This window comes from Oncorhynchus nerka, linkage group LG20 (genome assembly GCF_034236695.1).
Source record: "Oncorhynchus nerka isolate Pitt River linkage group LG20, Oner_Uvic_2.0, whole genome shotgun sequence".
Lineage (NCBI taxonomy): Eukaryota > Metazoa > Chordata > Actinopteri > Salmoniformes > Salmonidae > Oncorhynchus > Oncorhynchus nerka.
Genome location: NC_088415.1, coordinates 81987072 through 81999796, shown reverse-complemented (window position 1 = coordinate 81999796; position 12725 = coordinate 81987072). Strand labels below are relative to the sequence as shown.

At 39.3% G+C, this 12725-nt stretch overlaps 1 pseudogene; it reads left to right on the top strand.

Annotated features, from left to right (window-relative positions):
• LOC115103245 (phosphatidylinositol 3-kinase regulatory subunit gamma-like) overlaps nt 1-9573 on the top strand; it is a 49329-nt pseudogene extending 39756 nt beyond the window's left edge.
• Nucleotides 9574-12725: the final 3152 nt, after the last annotated feature.

Here is a 12725-nt window from a genome sequence, read left to right as displayed (position 1 = left end):
ACTCGGTTTTTCCATGTCTTGCCCAAAAGGTCAACCCAAATGTGTACCAGCTAAGATAACCATGTAGAGCCGTTGCTCCCCACCTGGACATGTTGGTTGGGTGGCTATACAATGCTAGGCTATACAATGCTAGGCTATACAATGCTATGCGATGCTATGCTATACAATGCTATGTTATGCTTCTTATTCTTTTCTATGAGTATTTGTGAACTGAATTGAAGAGGAATGGAGTCAAATTCTCTTTCTTTGGTCTTGCAGGTGGTTGACACAGAAGGGGACCAGGCAGAAGAAGATTAATGAATGGCTGGGCATAAAGAATGAGGCAGAAGAGTAAGTGATGAAGAAGGAATGTTTGGCAAGTGATTAGATCTCTTGTTAAGAGCTACGTACATGGGCAGGAGCGGACTGGAACCAGAAATTGGCTCTGGCATTTCTAATACACCCGCCCATTTTACCCCCATTAAAATTTTGCTAAAAAAAAGTTGTTGGACAGGCCGTAATAGGCTAAAAATTAACCAGCCCATCTGGCATTTACACATCTGACCATCTGTAAATGTTGAATTTGAAACTGTTGCCTTGTATTCTGTATTGACGTCAAATTTATGTCATGTTCTGGTTGTAAAAATACATTTTATAAAATTACATAGTTACATAATTGCAACCAATTCTGCCCACTGACGATGATCATGTTGTCTTTCCCTAAAAGGCCAAAGGCTTTTAAACTCTGCACCATCTCCCCAAATGTCTGCAGCACCAAAATACATCTAATAATAAACCTAAAACTGTTATAAAGGATTTAGAAAGACATCCAGTAAGATAATGAGTCATAAACCCCCCCATCTTTAGGGCTCCCGAGTGGCTAAGCGGTCTGAGGCACTGCATTCCCTGGTTTGAATCCAGGCTGCATCACATCCGGCCATGATTGGGAGTCCCATAGGGCCAACACCTCCTTTGGCCGCTTTTCCTTCCAGTTCTCTGCTGCCAGTGACTGGAACGAATTGCAAAAATCGCTGAAGCTAGAGACTTATATTTCCCTCACTAACTTTAAACATCAGCTATCTGAGCAGCTAACCGATCGCTGCAGCTGTACATAGTCCATCTGTAACTAGCCAACCCAATCTACCTACCTCATCCCCATATTGTTTTTAGTTACTTTTCTTCTCTTTTGCACACCAGTATCTCTACTTGCACATCATCATCTGCTCATCTATCACTCCAGTGTTAATTTGCTAAATTGTAACTACTTCGCTACTATAGCCTATTTATTGCCAACCTCACACCATTTGCACACACTGTATATAGACTTTCTTTTTTTCTATTGTGTTATTGACTGTGCGCTTGTTTATTCCATGTGTAACTCTGTGTTGTTGTTTGTGTCGCACTGCTTTGCTTTATCTTAGCCGGGTCGCAGTTGTAAATGAGAACTTGTTCTCAACTTGCCTACCTGGCTAAATAAAGGTTCAATCTGTTTTCTTTTTTTATCTCCCTCCTACAGCTCCTACTGGCTGGTGGAGGAGGACGAAGGCTCGCCCCACCACGACGACGGCACCTGGTACATGGGCGACATCAAGCGCACCCAGGCAGAGGAGCTGCTGAGGGACAAGTGTGACGGCACCTTCCTCATCCGAGAGAGCCAGACGCAGAAGGGCTCCTATGCCTGCTCTGTAGTGTGAGTGTTTATTTCAATGTGTTACATGGCCTTTTGTGTCTGTCGAAAGAGCTAAGATTATTCATTGATGGGTTGATCTATTGAAAAATTGGCAAGTAGGAATATAGTGTGTGGTTGTAACTAACATACACATACATTATCTCTATTCTTACTTGCCAATTTTAAGTAATGTTGTTGGCATCCCCTCAAATGACAATTGTACACTGTGCCATTGATTTAAGGGGACACCAGTAGACAACAAAGGGGAGACCCACATAGCTACTGCACTGTAAAAACAATTGTGTCGTTTTTACGGTAACTTATTGTCAGACAGTTACCTGTAAAGTTATTGTGAAAAATAAAAAGTACAGTATTCTACCTTTAATTCCATTGAAACTTTGGTTTAACAGTACATTTTAAACTTCACAGTTGCTTTGTAATTTTACATAATATATTGTACCTTTTTTACAGTAACTTACAGGTAACTGGCTGCCAGTAAGTTACCGTAAAAACAACAGGATGTTTTTTATAGTGTGGAGTAGGTCAAAGCTGTGCCCTGGAAAACCTTAATAGCGCATGGGTGAAGTTGGGGCTTGTGATGATTGTGAATTTCCTTAATTTTTTGGCTTCAGACCAACCCTAACGTATAACCTAAAATGTTGTTTTTGTTTTTAATTACTAAGGAAACATTTGACATTTGACTTTCTGTTTGTTTGCATAAAACTGTAATCGCTCTGTCTCCCCCAGTGTGGACGGCGACACCAAACACTGCGTCATCTACAAGACGGACAAAGGCTATGGCTTCGCCGAGCCCTACAACCTTTATGGCTCCCTGAAGGATCTGGTGCTCCACTACAAGCACGAGTCCCTGGTCCAACACAACGACCAGCTGAATGTAACCCTGGCCTACCCGGTCCTCACCCAGACCTAGCAGCAGCACCCCAGATGAGGGGCAGCATGGCATGACGACCCCCAATGGAGACCAGAGCTTCTAAAGCATGGCAAATCAAGCACACTATGTACTACAGTACCAGCCACAGTAAACATGAGACAAAAAACACAGACGTGTTGGTAGACGAAAAACAACATAAGCACACAGTTATGATACAAGCTTTCAGACCATAGTTAGAAGAGCAAGAGGGAATGAGAGAGGAAAGGAGAGAGTCGGGAAGCTGGAGGGTAAAGATACTGGATGTAGAATAGATTCTTGGGGGAAGGGAAGTTGATGCCAGCTTTCAGATGCATGGTGCTGAAAAGGAGGGCTGGGGTGGAGGGTCAAACTGTTAGATTCTATAAAAAGCTTGCTTAAGTGCCATAGAGAGCCTTGATTGACCACAAGCCTGTGTTGGGAAAGAAGGGGACTGTGGGGTGGGTGGGTTGGTGCTGGGAGGGAAAGCAAACTACAGCTTTAGAAATATATATATATATATAGATACATAGATAGATATTGTTTTTTAAGTCCAATTTCCATGAAACTGCCGTGGGCTCTCCTCCAGTTTGTTGTAAGATATACATTCTTTATGAAAAGAGATGTGATATATTTGGTGTATTGTGAATATATAGATGATATTCACAATAGATCAAATATATAGTGTATTGATGAATACAGTTTCTAAAGGGATTCAAGTTTCCCTTTTTCATTTAATCATGGCTAGTGGAGAAATCCCTCCAAGCTCATTTCTACATTTCTGTTCTAGTCAGGATTGGGGTCAATTCCATTTATATTCCAGTCATTTCAGGAAGCACACTGAAATGCCAATTCCAATGATCTTTAATGCTTTTCAATGAGGAACATTTTACATTGGAATTTAATATACTTTCTGAATTGAGTGGAATTCAAATGGAATTGACCCCAACTCTGCTTCCAGTGCTTTCTTTTATACTGTAGCCTGTAGCCATGATTGACTATGGTATTACTGTTAGTATTCTTGGTGTTTTTATTTCTACGTGAATATACTCACAGAGCATCAATCTATTGGATCTTAACTCTCGGTGCTGTATGGCTTAGTCTCTAGGAAGCCTGTCTAGTACAATGTTCTTCTCACAAGCGTTTGCTTTTGTCACAGCGTTACTACTACTCACAGTACTTCCTCTTTGAGCTTGACTGTTGTTTTAATTTGACACAAGCTTGATTCACAGAGCTGTAGAACATTGTTGTACATAAGAAAAACCCCAGATGAACGTTATATGACCCATATATCTACAGACAGTAACAGGCAGTGTGACTGTCAGTCTAAAAGCTGTATTTGCTGTACGTAACCATGCAAACAGAAAGTATTGAATGCTTTCCAGTCCAACTGTGTCCCCCCGCAGGGGAAACTGCTGGAGGATGCACAGTATCCAGCTAAACTTGAGCCAAATGAAGGATGTCTTTCATGTAGCAAATAAAATATCTGATCCGTTTTGAGCATGACCACGGAGGTTCGAGAGATTTTCTATAAGTACAGAATGCATGTAAATCCTTCTTTTGGATAGTACCTAGACACTAGCCCTAGTACTCGTGCTGTTTTAAGTGTGTACGTCTCATGTCGTAGACCTGTATAATGCACAAACAATAGTAAGTGAATAAGAATACATGGAGATTTACAGACACACTCACTGTCGAGTGAATCCCTCCACGGGTACTGAGCAGTACTTTTGTTGTGTGGCTTCAGGGACTTACTCTGCCAATGCTTCTATTCCTTTTCCATAGCATACACTTTGTTTGTGTGAATACACTTCAGCCAAAATTTGAAGGTTGATTCTTGACTTAAAGTGAAAATCCACCCAAACTATCTTTGGTATATATTTTTTCATTAGTCCACTTGATACAGTCCCAAAACATTTTAGGACTGTATCAACAGAAAAAAATCTAAACTATTTTATTGAATGGTTTTCCCTTTTAAAGAAACATCATGTAATGAAACTGAGGATATCGAGGATTTAAGTTTGGTGACTTGATTTAAGTGCTGCGTTTAGATTAGTTGAGAACATTTGTAGAATGATGGCCACTCCTTTTTGGGCAGTTCTAAACATGATAATTTGCTCAAAGTGTGATTTATTCTCGCTCTTTTGGTAATACAGATTAAGTATGATGCGTAAATATTGCAATTGAACAGTCATTCAAGTGGATTGGTTAATTAGTTATGGGAAATTAGATGGTACAAATGTTGGTTGGAGACAAAAATGATGTTAAGGATAAATACATTGGTACTGTTTAATTGTGCTTTGCACAGTTCTTGGCCAGGAGACTAGACAAGAATTAAACTCAAAGTGACATTAGTTGGGTGTCTTGAGAGGGATATAAAAGAGTGTGAATCACAAAGTTAAGAAGTGCCTTCTCTGTCTGCGTTACTTAGCTCTTGTCTTTATGTCAGAAGAGCTTCTCTCCTGTAGACAGAGCCACAGTGTACTGTAGTCTTTGTTTAAAAAGCATTTGCCAATGTCATAGCCTGACGACCCGCACTAAATTCTTCCACTTCTCTGTTGTTCACTACATACTTTAGTCCGAGACTACCATCATTGAAGTCATTTGTGGTGAGGGGCGTTGTGCAAAATAAAGTAATCAGCGATTAGATTGTCTCTAACCAATTAGTGTCAAAGCCAACGACAAATTTTCAAACTGCCGCTTTACCCACGTGTTCTGGCTCTGGCCCAACCCATCGGTTTCTGGACCAATCAGGTGTCCCTGAATATATTTGCATTCGGTGACGGGTCGGGGAGGTATTGCGTAAGAAACTACCGTCCGGGGGTGTGGCATAGCGTTTGGCTGGAGCAAGGAGTCTGAGTAGCCAGGCAACTAATGTCAACCCCTGAAGAGAACTGACAAATGAGCATAGTTATCGTCTTTCCTTTAGTGTGTGTGTGTGTGTGTGTGTTGCGAGTTATGGAGGTTGTTTGTTTAGTTATGCTTCTCTTTTGTTCTTTTTTTTGTGACTGGGGCTATTGCTTGGTGCTCTTCAGTGAGCGAGGCAGTTTCCTTTGGGGTTTGTTGTATATTGAATCAAACCTAGAGTGGATAGAAATGTGAATACACAGTCGTAGCCCAACACCGCGTTTTGTTTAATATGCCGAATCTCATTCGATACGCACTCAATTGAATGCATGCAGTATTTCTGTGTTTTCACATCAATACCCTGTGAATTCAGATCCAGTTTACCCAGCTACTGACGTATTTATTTACAGTCCGTCGGACCATCATTTTGTGAATGTGCTCTTTCCTGTTCCACACTCCTTAATTTAGTGTGTCTAGGTCTACAAAGTATGAATTAATCCTAAACCATGTCAGTGAAGCTCAGTAAGCCATGATAGTGTTTTTTTATTAAGCGTCTCATGTCAGGGATGTTTTATCTGACTTTCTTTGTGAATCAAAGTGAAAAAAAATGTTGTTGTCCCCTTACACAATACATAGGGTGGAGGCATGACAAACTTTGAAATAGTAGCCTGTATTCTGAACCTGTTTTGAAATTGACATTGAGGCAAGAGGGACTAATGTCCATTATTGCTGTTTTTCATGATTCAATTGTTTAACTGTATATACTATAAAACTGTGTTCCGTGTCTGGTTTTGATTGTGTCAGGCCTACCCATTTCCCATTTGAAAATGGGTGACCCGTTTCAAACCAAATGAAAGGGAAGCTAGCTAATATGCAATCGGTATAATTGGTCGGTCCTCAGCTCTTTAATGCTATATGAATGTCATGGAGTCACATTAACGTCACGTGCATTAACATTAATGTTAACATTTGTGCAGTGATCGTGTTTCAGTGGTCATGCCCAATGAGATTGGTTTGCGGAAGAGGGATGCGGGTGAGTTGACCATTGTTGTGCTTTGACTTGGAGCAGAAGTTGCTTTGAATTGTCCTTTACCCTGTTATCGTGAAACAGCATGTGTCCAAGCACCCTTCAAAATGATCAGATGAATTACCCATTATTGCTTATCTCTGGTACAAAATACTTGTAATAAGGTATCATACTTCTACCATATAATTTACTGAATACAAGTCATTAACATTTATTACGTTTGATGAATATTTAGGTTTGAATCATATTTGGAAGAAATATATTGAAATATATCTTGACATATTGTTTTTGGGTTATATATTCTGATTTAATTATGCTGGAAACGGATCAGAAACAGAAGCTAACTTAATCAGAGCTTAGATGGTAACACGTCTATTGACGTGCCACAGCAGCATTTCATCAGTGGGCCAAGTGATATCTAGTTTCCAGAAATTGAGCTTTATCATAATCAACAGCAAGCTTTCCTTCTTTTTTGATTGTGGTTCTATTGATTTTAATTGACCCACAATAATTATAATGAAGAGGAGGCAGGCTCATCTATGTTTAAAATGCAGCTCTCAATCTAGTTGTCCATGATGATATCATACTGATTGGTCAACCTTGGCCCCATTTAACCAACTCACACATATGTGTTTGTATCAAGTCTGAGTCGAGATTATCAGTAGCCTTGACACCAGTGTCTTTCAGCAAAGCTCCATTGTTACTATCCTACCAAGGGTGGTGACAACAGAGCTGACCAACACTGGGACTAGCTGCTATCTAGACTACAGCCTGTATATTTTTAAGATGATAAGATTGTTTTTCTGAGCAGAAAATACTTTCCTATACAGATCTGCTTTGTCCATAGAATGGGGAAAGCACCTTTTTTATTTTCATTTATTTCAGATCATGGTGGCAATTATTTTTTATTTTGACATGAACATGTATTCTCAGTTTGAGATTCTGGTTGTGTTTTTTATTTAGCAAAAGGAGGCCGTTTGAAAGTTTCACCAGGGGAGTGTTTGAGATGGTATGAAAATAATGTATAATTCGAAGAGCGGGGCATTTATTAATCATTGGATAAAGTCCCCCCAAATGCACTAGAAAACACATACTTTATACCATCCAAACATGTTGCCAACAACAATAGTTAAGGTACAAATGTAGATGGATCAGAAACACTCCTTCGGTGAATAACAGACCTTTGTACATGGAACAATGATGGCATTAGAAAGTGTTCCTTTAAGGTGCCTGAGTAGGGTTTGTTTTTAATTAGGCTTTTAAGCTAATTGATTTGTCCAAGTGTTTGTTTTGGTTTGTTTTGTTTGTTTTTGTTTGTTAATGATAACCGTACAGAATCTATCAAATAAGCTAGCTTGAATATTTTCCTCCATACAGAAAAGTACAAATGTTTACGATATCTAATTAACCAAATAGCAAGTATGCGTTTGAGAATCAATCAGTCTGTCACTAAAAATGACTGATCGATTGATTTGATTTATTTCTTTCCTCTGTCATTTTAAACTTGAAGATGTTATGACTGCTTATTCTTTTGTTTAGATGTTGTTGTTTACTTGTCAAACAGTGCTCCCTCAATATGACAAAAGAAGAATTGTTACCATCATCTGCTTAGAACAAAATATGTTTCTTTTTTTTTAAAGGCACCCAGGGCAGAATGGTCCCTGGGTGGCTTAGAATCATTAAGGAGATGCTGAACAGGCCGGTATGCATGTGTTTTTCTGTTTCTCATGACAAAAAGGTCGATTTCAGTCTTGGAGGTGTGTTTCCTGACCGATTCCTCATTTGGTTAATAATGTTTGTCCCCCATTAGACACTGGAAGCCTATTTCCCCTCAAAATCCCAGAATGAATCTAGGATAAGAAGAAATCTGTCATTCATTTAGACTTTTTGGCCGAGGATGTTTTAGTTGCAAAATGAGAAATCTGACTGAAGGTGTTTGGTGCAGTATTTCTCAAGTTTAAAAAAATCTGAGACGCATTGTCTTCCGAGCACGTCTGCCTTACTGTCTATGCTATTGGATAGAGAGAAATCACCGCAGCTGTTCATCCCATGTTAGTGGGTAAATGGACATCGTCCAATCAAAACACAACATTCATTTACCTGTTGTGACACACGGATGTTCCAAACTCTGTTTTAGACCAGACTGACCCTATGACAAAAATTATCCTATTTACACTTTGTTGTAAATTTTGACATTAGAATAAATGTTTCTGACACATATCGATGACACAAATCCTAACTTTAGACAATCTTAATTGAGCGTTTTTGCACATCGTGCATTGATATCAATGGGAGATTTAAAAAATAATAATAATAATACATTCATTTTTTGGAGTTAGTCGCAAATCTCAAGTTAGGTTTTGGCTGTAGATTACACCATAGATGATTTGGGAGGCTTTAGTTTTCAGACTGCTTTTCAAGAGTGAGAGAGAGGTTTAGCCAACTAGTACATTTTAATTTGGAAATTGGAAATGAGAAGAGGCATGGGTTTTGATTTTGCACTAAGAGGTCATCCTCGTCTCACTAAGATGGAGAAATGCAGTACATTCGTTGACTTGCTCTCTGTCATTCAAAACAGACTCAATTAAAAATGATGCTTTCGTTTACTTCTGTTATCTAATCTCTGCAACCCTTCAATGTAGATTTCATCCTAGGTGGTGTTTGTGATCATGTGACAGTTGTAGAATGCACGTCCGGTACAGTACATTTTGACAAGCCTTTATTTGCTTTGGAGAAATCAAAGTACAGTATGATAATATGATTCTTATTGTAGCGAGATTTGGCGTCATGTTTTTCCCTTTTTTCAAAACGGTAAAATGGACATGAACCAGACTGTCTGATAAAGCTACTCTACACCAAAGTGCAATTGAACTCAGAGGGAGCACTGTTGGTGAACCAGTGGGAGTCTTCTCTCCTGGTTGTGGTGTGCACAATCTTTATGTATGGAAGATTCTTCTTCTCATCTTTTTCCAGTCTGTCTTAGATAATTCAGATGCAACATTCTTTATTTTGTTTTCTGTGTACAGCTTGCTTCGGAGTTGTCTCAAACAGGTACTCTTACTTCTGTACGGTTCTTTCCTTAGGATGATGCAATGATTTAAAAAAAAAAATAATAATAATAATAAAATATGTAAGAAAAAGAAAGAGGTCTCCATGTGTATTTTTTCAGTAAGTTTGACATGTAGCCATGAGTTCAGTCAAACCTATGATGAGAATAAATGGGGATAGAGCTGCAGCACAGGTAGCTGGTGGACGGTTTCCTAGTAATGGCTGAAATGGAACGAGTGGAATGGCACTGACACATCACACATGCACAATTTCCTTGTGTTTATACCATTCCATTCACTTTATTCCAGTCATTATGAGCCCTCATCCCCTCCCCAGCCTCCTGTCAGTTGGGGTCAATTCCATTTTAATTCCTGTCAGTTGAAGGCTGGTGGACTTCGTGCTGAGGCCGACTTGTGACGCAGTCAGTATTGAATTTCAACCACATGAGGGAGACATTTTTTGTTGTTGTTGTACACAGTGCCTAGTGAAAGTTTATACACCCATTGCACAGTCTTCACATTTTTTTGCCTTAAAATTGTATCTAAAAAGGGATTTACATTTCATTATGATTTGCTACTCCACATTTTCAGAGTGAAAGTAAATGATAGAAACATTTCCTAATGAATTACAAATACAAAAATTTCTTGATTGTGTATGTCTTCACACCCCAGTCAATACTTGATGGAAGCACCTTTGGCAGCCATTACAGCTGTGAATAATTTTGAATCAGATTCTACCAACTTAGGGCAACTGTATTTCCATTGGTTTTGTCAAAATTGCTTAAGCTCTGTAGAAATGGTTGGGAATCATTGATGAACAGCAATATTGAAACCTTGTTCCCATCTTTGTTTTTTAATTTTTTTATTTAATTTACCTGTTATTTTACCAGGTAAGTTGACTGAGAACACGTTCTCATTTGCAGCAACGACCTGGGGAATAGTTACAGGGGAGAGGAGGGGGATTAATGAGCCAATTGTAAACTGGGGATTATTAGGTGACCATGATGGTTTGAGGGCCAGATTGGGAATTTAGCCAGGACACCGGGGTTAACACCCCTACTCTTACGATAAGTGCCATGGGATCTTTAATGACCTCAGAGAGTCAGGACACCCGTTTTAACGTCCCATCCGAAAGACAGCACCCTACACAGGGCAGTGTCCCCAATCACTGCCCTGGGGCATTGGGATATTTTTTTAGACCAGAGGAAAGAGTGCCTCCTACTGGCCCTCCAACACCACTTCCAGCAGCATCTGGTCTCCCATCCAGGAACTGACCAGGACCAACCCTGCTTAGCTTCAGAAACAAATGTAAGTCTAAACTGAAGACTCAGTTTGCTCCTTTCATATTTATTTTGATCCTTGTCCCTGCCAATGACAAGCATACACATAACATGATGGCGCCAACCGCAACACTTGAAAATACAGAGGGTTTCAAATCAAATCAAAGTTTATTTGTCACGTGTCCCGAATACAACAGTGAAATGCTTACTTACAGGCTCTAACCAATAGTGCGGGAAAAAAAGGTATGTGTAAGTAAGTAAAGAAATAAAACAACAATAAAAAGACATTTGAAAATAACAGTAGCAAGGCTATATACAGACACTGGTTTGTCAGGCTTATTGAGGTAGTATGTACATGCAGGTATGGTTAAAGTGACTATGCATATACAGTGGGGCAAAAAAGTATTTAGTCAGCCACCAATTGTGCAAGTTCTCCCACTTAAAAAGATGAGAGGCCTGTAATTTTCATCATACACTTCAACTATGACAGACAAAATGAGAAAAAAATATCCAGAAAATCACATTGTAGGATTTTTAATGAATTTATTTGCAAATTATGGTGGAAAATAAGTATTTCACCTTTATTTAACCAGGTAAACTAGTTGAGAACAAGTTCTCGTTTACAACTGCAACCTGGCCAAGATAAAGCAAAGCAGTGTGACACAAACAACAACATAGGGTTACACATTGAATAAACAAGCGTACAGTCAATAACACAATAGAAAAAAAAGAAAGTCTATATACAGTGTGTGCAAATGGCGTGAGGAGGTAAGGTTTAGCAAATTAACACCGGAGTGATAGATGAGCAGATGATGATGTGCAAGTAGAAATACTGGTGTACAAAAGAGCAGAAAAGTAAATAAAAAACAATATAGGGATGAGATGTGTAGATGGGGTGGGCTATTTACAGATGGGCTATGTACAGCTGTAGCGATCGGTTAGCTGCTCAGATAGCTGATAAAATAATAAAAAATATAAAAAATAATGCTTCCCACAGTCGTCAAGTTGTCTGGATTTCCTTTCGGGGGTGGACCATTCTTGATACACAAGGGAAACTGTTGAGCATGAACAACCCAGCAGCATTGCAATTCTTGGCTCACTTAAACGGGTGCGCCTGGCACCTACTACCATACCCCGTTCAAAGGCACATAAATATTTTGTCATGCCATTCACCCTCTGAATGGCACCCATACACAATCCATGTCTCAAGGTTTAAAATTCTTCTTTAACCTGTCTCCCCCCGCCTTCCTCTACACTAATTTAAGGGGATGTATCAGGGGACTTCAATAAGGGATCATAGCATTCACCTGGTCAAGTCTATGTCATGGAAAGAGGAGCTGTGCCTACTGTTTTGAACACTCAGTATGTTGCCCTAAGAGTTGTACAAGGTTGGTAGAATCTGATTCCAAATGATTCCCAACTGTAATGGCTGCCGAAGGTGCTTCCACCAGGTATTAACTCTGGGGTGTGGAGACAAACGCAATCAATGCATCTTTATTTTTTATTAATTTGAGAATGTTCTATAATTTTCTTTCACTTTGAAAAGGTGGAGTAGGGGAAAGTGGGGTATGTTGAGACATTTTTGTTTTTACATTCGGCATCACTACGTCAAGAGAAATGTAGTATTCTTTCAGACAAAGATATCTACATATTTCAGGATGTTGTGTTTCCTGGAAATAATGAGAATGTATGTAAAGATAACAGTTTTAAAAACATAGTTTGTCCAAAACAACGTGGTCTCTTGGCATAACTTTCCCCAGGTCTGTGGTAAATTGAGACTAGGAACAAGGTTGAGGTCGATTATCACCACCTTTGAAAAATCTTGAGTTCATATGCATGACAAATTGCAAAAATACTATGCATATTACTGACCAAATGTAACCATCATTTGTATGGGGTATGTGGAGCCATCGGCTCAACTTGCCTCTGGTCAAATGTCGATATTGGCACAATTTACCCCAAAGCAACA